Raw genomic sequence first — 14940 nt, forward strand, 5'->3', positions numbered from 1 at the left:
ATTCTGCCACCAGCGTCCAGCATTCTGTCCCCAGCGTCCAGCATTCTGCCCCATGTCCATTCTGCCCCCAGTGTCCAGCATTATGCCCCATGTCCAGCATTCTGCCCCCAGCGTCCAGCATTCTGCCCCATGTCCATTCTGCCCCCAGTGTCCAGCATTATGCCCCATGTCCAGCATTCTGCCCCAGCGTCCAGCATTTTGCCCCATGTCCATTCTGCCCCCAGCATTCTGCCCCATGTCCAGCATTCTGCCCCCAGCGTTCAGCATTCTGCTCGCAGCATTCTGTCCCTAGCGTCCAGCATTCTGCCCCAGCGTCCAGCATTCTGCCCCCAGCATTCTGCCCCCAGTGTCCAACATTCTGCCACAGCATTCTGCCCCCAGTGTCCAGCATTCTGCCCCCAGCATTCTGCCCCCAGCGTCCAGCATTCTGCCCCAGCATTCTGCCCCCAGCGTCCAGCATTCTGCCCCAGCATCCAGCATTCTGCCCCCAGCGTCCAGCATTCTGCCCCCAGCGTCCAGCATTCTGCCCCATGTCCAGCATTCTGCCCCCAGCGTCCAGCATTCTGCTCCCAGCATTCTGCCCCTAGCGCCCAGCGTTCTGCCCCCAGCGTCCAGCATTCTGCCCCCAGCATTCTGCCCCCAGCGTCCAGCATTCTGCCCCCAGCATCCAACATTCTGCCCCCAGCATTCTGCCCCCAGCATCCAGCATTCTTCCCCCAGCATTCTGCCCCCAGCGTCCAGCATTCTGCCCCCAGCATCCAGCATTCTGCCCCCAGCGTCCAGCATTCTGCCCCAGCATTCTGCCCCCAGCATCCAGCATTCTGCCCCCAGCATTCTGCCCCCAGCGTCCAGCATTCTGCCCCCAGCATCCAGCATTCTGCCCCCAGCATTCTGCCCCCAGCATCCAGCATTCTGCCCCAGCATCCAGCATTCTGCCCCATGTCCATTCTGCCCCCAGCATTCTGCCCCCAGTGTCCAGCATTCTGCCCCCAGCATTCTGCCCCCAGCGTCCAGCATTCTGCCCCAGCGTCCAGCATTCTGCCCCAGCGTCCATCATTCTGCCCCATGTCCATTCTGCCCCCAGCATTCCTGCCCCATTTCCAGCATTCTGCCCCCAGTGTCCAGCATTCTGCCCCCAGCATTCTGCCCCAGCATCCAGCATTCTGCCCCATGTCCATTCAGCCCCCAGCATTCCTGCCCCATGTCCAGCATTCTGCCCCCAGCGTCCAGCATTCTGCCCCCAGCATTCTGCCCCCAGCGTCCAGCATTCTGCCTCCAGCATTCTGCCCCCAGCGTCCAGCATTCTGCCCCCAGAATTCTGCCCCCAGCATCCAGCATTCTGCCCCCAGCGTCCAGCATTCTGCCCCCAGCATCCAGCATTCTGCCCCCAGCGTCCAGCATTCTGCCCCCAGCATTCTGCCCCAGCGTCCAGCATTCTGCCCCAGGCCCCCTGGATAGCCGCTCTCAAAAAAAAAAAAAAAATTCTTCTTACCTTGTTATCTGGCTGTGCTCCAGCGGCGAGGCTCCCTCCCTCTCCCAGTCCCACGTGGCACACTGACTGAATGAGGAAGTGGAGGAGCAGAGCAGTGTGTGACGTCAGGTGAGGGCGGAGCTGTGGCTGGACCATTGTGCAGGGGGGATTTCGGCGCTGGCTGGACCATGGTGCGGGGGGGGGCCTGCCCGAGGGGCCCGGGGGGCCCGGTAGGCGCTGAGTCTGAATTTAAAATAAAGTTGCAGAAGCCTGTATAAAATGTAGGGGGGCCCCAGCGCGGATCGGGCTGCCAGCATGGTCGGGCCCCCCTAATCACCGGGCCCCATACACATGTAAGGCCTGTCATGCCCTGATGGCGGCCCTGACGCTATGTCACAGGCTCGATGGCACAGGTGTGAAAAAAGTGACTACAGGATAAGGGAGATTTTGAATTTCTGCAGACACTTGTGGACACTGGACACTTGGATTGTGTGAGGCCCACTGAATATCACAGTGCTATGTCACAGGCTCGATGGCACAGGTGTGAAAAAAGTGACTACAGGATAAGGGAGATTTTGAATTTCTGGGAGATTTTGAATTTCTGCAGACACTTGTGGACACTGGACACTTGGATTGTGTGAGGCCCACTGAATATCACAGCGCTATGTCACAGGCTCGATGGCACAGGTGTGAAAAAAGTGACTACAGGATAAGGGAGAGTTTAAATTTCTGCAGACACTTGTGGACACTGGACACTTGGATTGTGTGAGGCCCACTGAATATCACAGCGCTATGTCACAGGCTCGATGGCACAGGTGTGAAAAAAGTGACTACAGGATAAGGGAGATTTAGAATTTCTGCAGACACTTGTGGACACTGGACACTTTTGGTTTGTGTGAGGCCCAATGAATATCAGAGCGCTATGTCACAGGCTCGATGGCACAGGTGTGAAAAAAGTGACTACAGGATAAGGGAGATTTTGAATTTCTGCAGACACTTGTGGACACTGGACACTTTTGGATTGTGTGAGGCCCAATGAATATCAGAGCGCTATGTCAGAGGCTCGATGCAGCAGGTGTGAAAAAAGTGACTACAGGATAAGGGAGATTTTGAATTTCTGCAGACACTGGACACTTTTGGATTGTGTGAGGCCCAATGAATATCAGAGCGCTATGTCACAGGCTCGATGCAGCAGGTGTGAAAAAAGTGACTACAGGATAAGGGAGATTTTGAATTTCTGCAGACACTAGTGGACACTGGACACTTTTGGATTGTGTGAGGCCCACTGAATATCAGAGGGCTATGTCACAGGCTCGATGGCACAGGTGTGAAAAAAGTGAATTGTAGAATTGGGCAGAATAGGAATCTCCCTAGAGTGTCGGTCTGTAAGAACGGAACAAGTCCTCCACTTATCCTTCCACAGTGACACACAGATAGCTTCACTGTGGCTGTGAGAACAGCCGTTACACGGTACTGTGTGAGGAGCGTACACCGCTGTATGGTGTGAATAAATGCACGCTCAGTACCTTAGCAGGGCAAAAAAAAATTGGGATTGCTTTTAAAAAAGCAGTTTGCAGAGCAATGGGGAAACAGCAATGCAGCTGTCAGGAAGCCTTAGAAGGCAGCCTAACAACCAACACCGCTGATCCACCACAATATAGCCTCCCCTTGCACTGCACACACAGTGACTGGTGTGTTGCACAGGCAAAATCGCTAGCAGCAGAAGCAGTTTTTTGTCTTCTTCCCTGCCTAACGCTCTCCCTACAGAATCAGCAACCTCTCCCTATGCTAAGATCGGCAGAAGTAAGATGGCGGTCGGCGTGCACGCCCTTTTATAACCCCCTGTGACGCCCACCAAAGCAAGCCAATCACTTGCATGCCCTTCTGAAAGATGGTGGCGACCCCTGCCTATGTCATCACGTTGCCCACAGTGTCCGTGGATCCTGATTGGCTGAAAAAGAGCGCTAAACAAACTTTTGAAACGCGACTTTGGCGCGTAAGTCGCCGACCTCGTGGCCGACCTCATCCTAGGGTCGGGTTTCGTTTCATGAAACCCGACTTTGCCAAAAGTCGGCGACTTTTGAAATTGTTCGACCCGTTTCGCTCAACTCTACTCAGGAATATTCTGAAGACAGAGCTACAGACAAAAGGAGATTCAGCTCACCCCAGAAGGGAATGGCAGAATACAGAAAAGCAAGGAAAACAAAAAAACAAAACAAAAATGCTAACAGGCAAAACAGAAAACTTAGCTTTAGAGGAGCAGGAATCAGACTGGTGTCCTAGAAGTCCACAGAGAAATCACCCGCAGGGCAGAAGGGCGTCGGCAGCCTTATATCCAGTCCGTGACTCCACTCAGCCAGTCATCCTCATTAGACTCAGGTGCCTGATAATCAGGCTCATTACCTTCCTTTACCAGAATAGGGAGTTCACCAGACCTCAGTGACGAAGGGGAAAATGAACTCACAACAGTCCCCGGTTTAAAGTGGGTGATATGGTTTGGTTGTTGTCTAAGAATATTCCTATGATGGTTGCATCTCCTAAATTTAAGCCAAGATTTATCGGTCCTTATAAGATTTTGGAAATTCTTAATCCTGTTTCGTTTCGATTCGCTCTTCTAGTTACGTTCAAGATCCATAACGTATTTCACAAATCTCTGTTGAAGAGGTTTGTTGAGCCAGTGGTTCCTATGGCAGCACCTCCTGACCATGTGTTGGTTGAAGGCAATGTGGAATATGAGGTAGAGAAAATACTGGATTCTCGTTTGGTTAGACGGAGACTCCAGTATTTGGTCAAATGGAAGGGTTATGGTCAGGAGGATAATTCTTGGGTCTCTGCCTCCGATATTCATGCCAATAGATCGGTTCGTGCTTTTCACCGGGCCCATCCTGATCGGCCTTGTGGCGTGGATGAGGGTTCGGTGACCCCTCCTCAAGGGGGGGGTACTGTTGTGAGTTCATTCTCTGGTTCACCAGTTTTGAGTTCTCCTTCCAGACTCTCTCTGGTAGTAACAGGAGGTAGTGAGGCTGATTTGATCGGTGGAGATCTGCCACCTGAGAATGAGGATGACGATTGGACCTCAGGAGTCTCAGATTGGATTTAAGACAGCCGACGCCCTATTCAGTTGCTGGTGATTCCTTCTGGCTTGTCAGCTCTTGGTTTTCAGCTCTGCTCCAGTCATCTAATGCTAAGTTTTTCGGCTAATGTTCACACTTGATTTTGTTCATCTATTCAGTTTTTTGTGTGGTCAGCCAGCCCCGACTGGGGGCTGTGCTGAATTTCCGCTCTTATTTATCAGTATTTTGCCAATTTGCTTTTTGTCCTTTACTTGTTTGGTCTCTTTTTGCTCTGTCTCAGAATATTTCAGAGTGCTGATATAGTGGGAGAAGTCTAGTGACTTCAGGGTTAATTTTGCTATCAGAAGTGTTGGACATTATTTTTGTAGGTTTTTTTGCAGGTTGCAGACAGTGTCTTTCCTTTCCTTTCCTTTCTAGTTAGTTTGGGCCCCAACATTTGCTCAGCCTATTTTACTGCCTGTGTTTGTGCCTTCATCTTATTTCACCGTCAATACATGTGTGGGGGCTATCTATTCCTTTGGGGCCTGCTCTGGGGCAGTTAGTTTTCCACTTTTCATGCTTCAGGCTTATTTAGTCCTCCGGCTGTGACGAAGTGTCTAGGAACATCGTAGGTACGCTTCACGGCTGCTGCTAGTTGTGTGGTAGGATCAGGGATCTGCAATCTGCATAGTTACCAACCTCTCTGGTTTTCTGTGACTTAGCTTGTTTTGCTTTTTTCTCCTCGGTGACCCATTCACAACAGACGGCTTGCCTGCTGAAATAAAAGTGGCTGGGCACGGTGTATTGTGGGACTGCCAATGCCATGAAGTTACGGAAGGTATCAGTCTCCACCAGCCTGAATGAGAGCATTTCAAGGTCCAGTAGTTTGGCAATGCCAGCATTCAGAGCCTGTGCTTGGGGATGGTTTGCCAAGTATGGCCGCCTTTTCTCCCTTGCCTGTGCTACCGATGGCTGTAGAGTGGCCTGGGAGTGTGAGGATGACAGGGAACATGGTGCTGTGGGTGGAATGTCACTGGGTCTCTGGACAACAGTGCCAGAGGTTCTTCCATGGCGATCCCGTGAGGAAGCCGAACCAGCTGTGTGTGAGTTGGAGGAAGAGGCTACAACACGAGCTGAAGAGGTGGTAGGTGGTGCTGTAGGTTGGCTTATGTCTTCAGTGTGTCTTTGTAACTCCACTACGTGCTTGGTCCGCACATGTTTCCACTTATTTGTGGTATTGAGGTTGCTGACACATTTCCCTCTTCTGACTTTATGATTACACAGTTTGCATTTGACAAAGCAAATGTCATCTGCAACTGTGTCAAAAAAGGACCATGCACTGCAAGTCCTGGGAGCACCCATTTTGGGTTTTGGAAGAGGAATGCTCCCAACGGGTGCCGAAGTGGAGGCTACAGGCAACCAAGTCTGCCCCCTCCCTCTCCCTCCTGTTTTGGCCGTTCGGGGAATTTCTTCCTCAGAGCTGCTCCCACCACCTTCCTGTTCCTCACGCCATGATGGGTCAAGGACCTCATCATCTACACTCCCCTCTTCAAACACCTGCTTCTCCTGGGTAGTCTCGCCAGCACAGTACGCACCAGAAAGTGACACCTGAGTCTCATCATCTGATGCATACTGAGGTGTGCTGACCATAGGCACTGGCCCACCTGCCTCTTCAGATTCAGAGGGACAAAGCAGTTGTGCATCACTGCATACTGCCTCTTCTTCACATTCTAGAATGCTGCTTGGCTGGCCCCATTTCCAAACCAAGAGATTCAGAGAACAGAAGTAGAGATGGCTCCTGTCCAGGACTCTCTGACTGCCTGGGCAATTTGTCAGGTGGTGAAGAGACAGATGGTTGCTCTGCAGTGCTCTGGCCCTGAGAGGATGTGGAAGTCATTGAAGTCGATGTGTTAGATGCTATCCATCCGACAACGGCTTCAATTTGTTCCTCCCGCAGCAGTGGGGTACGACGAGGTCCTACAAAGCTGCGCATAAAGGACTGTTGCCTGGTAAAACTGGGGGATGCTGACTCACTGGTGCCCGCAGCAGGCACAGAATACCCACGTCCTCTCCCTGCTGAAACTCCACGCCCACGACCACGTGCCTTACTCCCTGCCTTCTTCATCTTGGTAGACTGATAAAGATAGGCAGAAAAGTACAAAGGGGGGGCTTAGTGTGCTTATTCCTGAACAGCTGCTAACAGGTGTAAGAAACACTAATTTTATAAAGTGTGTGGACTGCACTTTAATATGAGCTAATGTGGCCTACACAACTTTCAAGTGGAGTGTTTGGTGAACTTTATTTACGTGTTTGTTTTCAAAAAAACAAAAAGGATGTGACCAAAGATGTGAAAGCGATAGTATCACAAACTCTTTGGAGCTATTACAATGCAGGAAGGTAACCTACAATGCAATATATGAGGCTCCAAAAAATAGGCTAATACTTATCTGGCTGCGGCTGCATCGCACAAGCCAGAAAAAACTCTCCTCTATCTACTCCTATATAGTGTTTGCAACCAACCAATGTAGATGGATACGGATGGAAGCACACTAATAGGAGAAAAAAATCAGGAAAAATGAGCTGCAATGAAACAAATAAAGGACTATGTATGAGGCAGTGACGCACGCTGAGCGGACTACAACCAGAGGTGGCTGCAGAACACACTACAGCGTGAGCTGCACTCACACACAGACACCTCACAGACAGCCAGGAACAGTGCAGAGAACTGGGCACTAGCACTGAAAGGCTGCAGAAAGGCTCCGCTGTCTACTCCTATAGTGTTTGCAACCAATGTATATGGATACGGATGGATGCACACAAATAGGAGAATTAATGAAAAATGAGCAGCAATAAAACAATAATATGTATGAGGCAGTGACGCACGCTGAGCCACCTACAACCAGAGGTGGCTGCAGTACACACTACACAGCTTGAGCTGCACTCACACAGACCTTGCAGACATCTGTGAACAGCGCTGCAAGGCAAAAGAAAGCTACAGTGATTGATAATGTAGCCTGGGTAAAGCACAGTGTTATTTTGCAAATCGCTATCTCTAACTGTCCCTCAGAGTCTTGAACAGCAGCCTGTCCCTAACTGAATTCACAGCAGAGTGAACCCTAAATGGCGGCGGCGGCTTTTATAGTGCATCATGACATCATTTCAGCAGCCAATCACAGCCATGCCATTAGTTAGCATGCCTACATGCCTAACAGGATGTGTCCACACTTCTGAAGATTCCTCATTTGCTGAATCAAATCAAACTTGCTGATAGCATTATGGGAACTTCCGATTCAGGTATTCAACATGCAAAAAGTATCGGAACTCAGTATCGGAATTCCGAACCGCGAATATCAACCGATACCCGATATTTGCGGTATCGGAATACTCAACACTAGTGAAGTTATCTCAAAACAGAACGTTTTGACCAATGGCAAAAGTTCAAACTCTACCAGAAAACATTCTACATACTCTTTCAATACTGTAGTCTAAGGGCAGGATCATAACAACCACAGTGGGTGGCCTCTTTTACCAAGGCCCAGCAGACTCGAGTTACACCACTGTCTGAGTAACATTTCTCCTTGTGGAAAGTCACTTGCCTAAAGGGGCCTTCACACATAGCGAGATCGCTAGCGATTTCGCTCAAGCGTCACCGATATTGTGACGCAACAGCGACATTGCTAGCGATCTCGCTACGTGTGAAATGTAGCGGCGACCCGCCCCCCCTGCTGGCTATCGCTGATTGTGCTCGATTGGGCTGGTCGATTTTTCCATCGTTGGCGTCCCACTGGCCTGCATTCATCGCTGTGTTTGAAGGTTAAAAACGACGAGCGACCTCGTTAGCGACCCAGAGCTCAGTGATGCAGGCGTGACTTAGCTATGTTACCGGCCACTCCTCCTCTGCCCCTATTGGTGTTTACAGCGCTCCCAATGTGTGAAATTGGGCGACGTAGTTATAAAAGACAACGCTGTAGCGCCTCCTTCCATTCTTTGTTCCTGTGCACTGTGGATGGTATTAACTGGTTTGCCTTCTGCGTTCCCATGTGAGTCGCTATAGCGTTCATACTTTAACGGATTTCACACTGTGGTTGCTTAAGCATCCCTGTGTGAATCGCAAGTGCGCTGTTGTTCGTGGATTTATTTAATTCATCAAAGGACTGCTCTGTCTGCCAGGTATGTTTTTCAATTGGACTGAAAGTAGCGTTCCCTTTGTTTAGTTTTCCCCTTATTTTGTTCTTGACTAGTCCACCCCCATTGTCTCTATTGATAAGCGTTCACTCTTCTAGCTCTGCGATCCAAGATCTGCAATTTCACCTTTTGTATGTTCATTGTGTCCATACGCAGTGGTCTGGGCAGCCATTTTACTTTTCATACCGCGCCCACCATTGTTGCTATTTTTAAGAGTTATACTTGCATAGGTCAGCGATCATGTATCTGCAATTACAACTCAATTTTGCCTTTTGTATGTACATTGTGTCCATACGCACTGGCCTGGGCAGCCATTTTAGCTTTCAGACCGTGCCCGCCCCCATTGTTGATATTTTGTGGCTTTATACATTTTAAGTAGAGTTGAGCGAAACGGGTCGAAAAAATTCAAAAGTCGCCGACTTTTGGCAAAGTCGGGTTTCATGAAACGAAACCCGACCCTAGGATGAGGTCGGCCACGAGGTCGGCGACTTACGCGCCAAAGTCGCGTTTCAAAATTTTGTTTTGCGCTCTTTTTCAGCCAATCAGGATCCACGGACACTGTGGGCAACGTGATGACATAGGCACGGGTCACCACCATCTTTCAGAAGGGCATGCAAGTGATTGGCTTGCTTTGGTGGGCGTCACAGGGGGTATAAAAGGGCGTGCACGCCGACCGCCATCTTACTTCTGCCGATCTTAGTATAGGGAGAGGTTGCTGCTGATTCTGTAGGGAGAGCGTTAGGCAGGGAAGAAGACAAAAAAACTGCTTCTGCTGCTAGCGATTTGGCCTGCACAACACACAAGTCACTGTGTGTGCAGTGCAAGGGGAGGCTATATTGTGGTGTATCAGTGGTGTTGGTTGTTGGGCTGCCTTCTAAGGCTTCCTGACACGCTGGCATTGCTGTTTACCCACTGCTCCGCAAACTGCTTTTTTAAAAGCAATCCAATCTCCCTTATCCTCTCGTCACTTTGGTCACAGGCAGCTGTGCCATCGAGCGTGTCACATAGCGCTCAGATATCAGTGGGCCGCACACAATCCACAAGTGTCCAGTGTCCAAAAGTGTACGCAGAGATTCAAAATCTCCATTATCCTCTCGTCACTTTGGTCACAGGCAGCTGTGCCATCGAGCGTGTCACATAGCGATCAGATATCAGTGGGCCGCACACAATCCACAATTGTCCAGTGTCCAAAAGTGTACGCAGAGATTCAAAATCTCCATTATCCTCTCGTCACTTTGGTCACAGGCAGCTGTGCCATCGAGCGTGTCACATAGCGCTCAGATATCAGTGGGCCGCACAGAATCCACAAGTGTCCAGTGTCCAAAAGTGTACGCAGAGATTCAAAATCTCCATTATCCTCTCGTCACTTTGGTCACAGGCAGCTGTGCCATCGAGCGTGTCACATAGCGCTCAGATATCAGTGGGCCGCACACAATCCACAAGTGTCCAGTGTCCAAAAGTGTACGCAGAGATTCAAAATCTCCATTATCCTCTCGTCACTTTGGTCACAGGCAGCTGTGCCATCGAGCGTGTCACATAGCGCTCAGATATCAGTGGGCCGCACGCAATCCACAAGTGTCCACTGTCCACAAGTGTACGCAGAGATTCAAAATCTCCATTATCCTCTCGTCACTTTGGTCACAGGCAGCTGTGCCATCGAGCGTGTCACATAGCGCTCAGATATCAGTGGGCCGCACACAATCCACAAGTGTCCACTGTCCACAAGTGTACGCAGAGATTCAAAATCTCCATTATCCTCTCGTCACTTTGGTCACAGGCAGCTGTGCCATCGAGCGTGTCACATAGCGCTCAGATATCAGTGGGCCGCACACAATCCACAAGTGTCCAGTGTCCAAAAGTGTACGCAGAGATTCAAAATCTCCATTATCCTCTCGTCACTTTGGTCACAGGCAGCTGTGCCATCGAGCGTGTCACATAGCGCTCAGATATCAGTGGGCCGCACACAATCCACAAGTGTCCAGTGTCCAAAAGTGTACGCAGAGATTCAAAATCTCCATTATCCTCTCGTCACTTTGGTCACAGGCAGCTGTGCCATCGAGCGTGTCACATAGCGCTCAGATATCAGTGGGCCGCACACAATCCACAAGTGTCCACTGTCCACAAGTGTACGCAGAGATTCAAAATCTCCATTATCCTCTCGTCACTTTGGTCACAGGCAGCTGTGCCATCGAGCGTGTCACATAGCGCTCAGATAACAGTGGGCTGCACACAATCCACAATTGTCCAGTGTCCAAAAGTGTACGCAAAGATTCAAAATCTCCATTATCCTCTCGTCACTTTGGTCACAGGCAGCTGTGCCATCGAGCGTGTCACATAGCGCTCAGATATCAGTGGGCCGCACACAATCCACAAGTGTCCAGTGTCCAAAAGTGTACGCAGAGATTCAAAATCTCCATTATCCTCTCGTCACTTTGGTCACAGGCAGCTGTGCCATCGAGCGTGTCACATAGCGCTCAGATATCAGTGGGCCGCACACAATCCACAAGTGTCCACTGTCCACAAGTGTACGCAGAGATTCAAAATCTCCATTATCCTCTCGTCACTTTGGTCACAGGCAGCTGTGCCATCGAGCGTGTCACATAGCGCTCAGATATCAGTGGGCCGCACACAATCCACAAGTGTCCACTGTCCACAAGTGTGTGCAGAAATTCTAAAACTCCCCTGTCCTATAGACACCTTGTACCTTGTTTTACATTACTATATAGTTTGTTGGATTTTGTCTACATTTCTACCAAAAATGAGGAAGGCTGGTGGAAGAGGCCGTGGAATTGGGCGGGGGTTGGCAGCTGGTAATGATGGTGTTGGTGGTGGATCTGATGGTAGTGGCAAGAGCAAAATAGGACCAAATGCAGGAGGTGCTGACCCTGCGTCATCGTCTGTCTACATAAGGCCTCGAATGCTTAGTTTTCTAGGAGTTGGCAAACCGCTTTTAAAGGCAGAGCATCAGGAAAAAGTTTTGTCTTACATTGCTGACTCAGCCTCCAGCTCTATCGCCTCCTCTTCTTCAGTTGTAAAAAGTAAAAGCACTGAGTCGTCATTGGAGGCTCATGTTCATGAACCACACCTTTCCTTGCGTCCTTCACCCCAACCAAGATTGAAGGATGACGCAGGCCATACTACTGATTACTCCATGGAGCTGTTTTCACATACCATGCCTGGATTATCAAGTCAAATGGTGAATTACCCAGGCCAAGATGAATCTGACATGGAGTGCACTGATGCACAGCCGCTGATGGATGATTCTGCTGGTACATTCACTCAGAGCACTACATTGTCCTCGCAGTGTACAGAGCCAGATTTTGACCCTGATGAGACTCAGGTGCCCCTTCCCGCACACTATACCACCATACACGGTGACACAGAGAAAGGTGCACATGACATAGAAGAGGAGGTGATGGATGACCCAGTTGTTGACCCAGATTGGCATCCATTGGGGGAAGAGGGTGTTGCTTCCAATAGCTCAGATGAGGAGCATCCACAGCAGACATCGACATCGCAACAGCTGTTATCTGGCAGGCCCGGAGCACTCCAAAGACAGGTTCCAAACATCAAAAGAGTTGCTGGACAGCTTGTCCAGAGGGTCAAAAGATCACAGCGTGCTAGGCCGCAAAATGTCTGCCAAAGTAGGAAGAGTGCAGTGTGGCAGTTTTTTGAACAAAATCCTCATGATCAGGCCAAGGTTATCTGTAAGAAGTGCGCAAAGACCTTTAGCCGAGGGAAAAATCTGAAAAATTTGAATACCAGTTGCATGCTTAGACATTTAACCAGCATGCACTTGCAAGCGTGGACACAACACCAAACCTCAAGTGCCACATGTGCAACTGATCACAACGAAGGTAGTCAGCAATGCTACATTGTTTCCCCCACTGTAAGCCCACCGGTTAGCACAGCAGCAAATGTTGAGGTGTCGTTGCAAGGCCACAGCAGTCAGGGAATCCCACTGTTATATCAACGAAAGACTGATTCTAGGCCATCAGAAAGAACACCAACTCCATCACCATCATCAACCCTCTCTCAGTCCGCCCTGTCCACCGCTACTTCCACCATATGCAGCTCTCAAGTCCAGCTCACCCTCCCAGACACTATGAGTAGGTCAAGAAAGTACTCAGTCTCTCATCCGCGTACACTGGGTTTGAACACCCACATTGCCAAACTAATCTCGTTTGAGATGATGCCCTTTCGGTTGGTGGAAAGCACAGCTTTCCGCGAACTCATGGCCTATGCAGTACCACGCTATGACCTACCCAGTCGCCACTTCTTCTCTCGCAAAGCCATCCCAGCCCTCCACCATCATGTGAAAGACCGCATTGTCCATGCACTCAAGCAGTCAGTGAGCGGAAAGGTGCACCTCACAACTGATGCATGGTCCAGTCGGCATGGCCAGGGCCGTTACGTGTCCATCACTGCGCACTGGGTTAATGTGGTGGATGCAGGGTCCACAGGGGACATCGGTGGTGGGACAGTGCTGCCTAGCCCACGGTCTAGGAAACAGTTGGCTGTAGGCGTTCGACCCTCCTCCTCCTCCTCCAGAAGCGACAGCTCGTCCACAGAGCGCAGTCGTACGAGCACTCCATCTGCAGCTGCCACTGTTGCACACGATGTGTCCCCATATCGAGCAGCTAGTGGAAAGCGTCAGCAGGCTGTGTTGCAGATGATGTGTTTGGGCGACAGACACACCGCCGAGGTGCTGGCCGAGTACTTGAAGCGACAAACTGAGTCATGGCTGGGCAGTGTACATCTTGAGGCAGGCAAGGTAGTTAGTGATAACGGCCGTAATTTTGTGGCAGCCATAGCCCTTTCAAAACTCAGCCACATACCTTGCTTGGCTCACACCTTGAACCTGGTGGTGCAGTGCTTCCTCAAAAATTATCCGGAGTTAACAGCCCTGCTCCAGAAGGTGCGAAGACTGTGCGCGCACATCCGCCGGTCGCCTGTACACTCCGTTCGTATGCAGAAGCTGCAGCGATTGCTCCACCTTCCCAACCACCGCCTCATTATCGACATTGCAACAAGGTGGTACTCCACCCTGCACATGGTGGAGCGGCTGTGCGAGCAGAGGCAGGCCATAATGCATTTGTGGGAGGATACACGGCCAGGCACTTTGAGAGCAGACATGGAGTTGACAGGCGTGCAGTGGTCGAAGCTGAAAGACCTTTGTAAAGTCCTTCAGTGTTTTGAGGAATGCACACGGCTGGTAAGCGCAGACGACGCCATCCTAAGCATGAGCATCCCACTTATGCGTCTGCTCATGCAAACTTTGACGCACCTTAAGGAGCAGGCGTCTGCAGCCAATGTTGATGAGGAGGAAGAGGAGGAGGGAATCCTTGATGACATTCAGCCATTGTCTGCTCAGGGACCTCTCCTGGACGAGGTGGAGGAAGAAGAGGAGGAGGAGGAGGAGGATGATGGGGATGATTGCTTAGGGGAGGAGGATGCATCTCGTGGGGCAAGTGAAAATGTTGGCGTGGCAAGGTCTGGTACAGGGTTTGTGCATGACTGGAGGGATGTGGATTTGCCAGAAAGTGCTCCTCCACCCAGCACTCGCAGTGCATCATTGACACCGGGAACATTGGCCCACATGTCAGATTATGCCTTGCGGATCCTAAAAAGGGACCCCCACATTGCCAAAATGATGAACGATGACGACTACTGGTTGGCCAGCATCCTGGATCCACGCTATAAAGGCAAATTACAAAACATCATGCCACAGGAGAACCTTGACCTAATATTGGCTAATAAACAAGCAACTCTGGTAAATCGGTTGCTTGAGGCATTCCCAGCACACAGCAGCGGTGATGGTTCTCACACGAGCCGTACGGGCCGGGGGCAGCTTGGCAGAGGTGTTCGTGGTGCACACAGCAGAAGTGGTGTTGGAGACAGGGGTTTCATGACAATGTTGTGGACTGATTTTTCAAATACCGCTCACACAACTGGTAATACTGCATCGATGGAAAGTGACAGGAGACAGCAGTTGTCAACTATGGTTACAAACTACTTTTCCTCCCATATCGATGTTCTCCCACACAGGTCATTCCCCTTTGACTATTGGGCCGCTAAACTGGACACCTGGCCTGAATTGGCACAATATGCCTTACAGGAGCTCGCTTGCCCAGCTGCAAGTGTGCTATCGGAAAGAGTCTTCAGTGCAGCTGGATCAATCCTGACAGAAAAAAGGACCCGTCTGTCAACCCAAAATGTGGATGATCTAAC

This window comes from Dendrobates tinctorius, unplaced genomic scaffold (assembly GCF_039654945.1).
Source record: "Dendrobates tinctorius isolate UK_male_01 unplaced genomic scaffold, ASM3965494v1 ptg000034l, whole genome shotgun sequence".
Classification (NCBI taxonomy): Eukaryota; Metazoa; Chordata; class Amphibia; order Anura; family Dendrobatidae; genus Dendrobates; species Dendrobates tinctorius.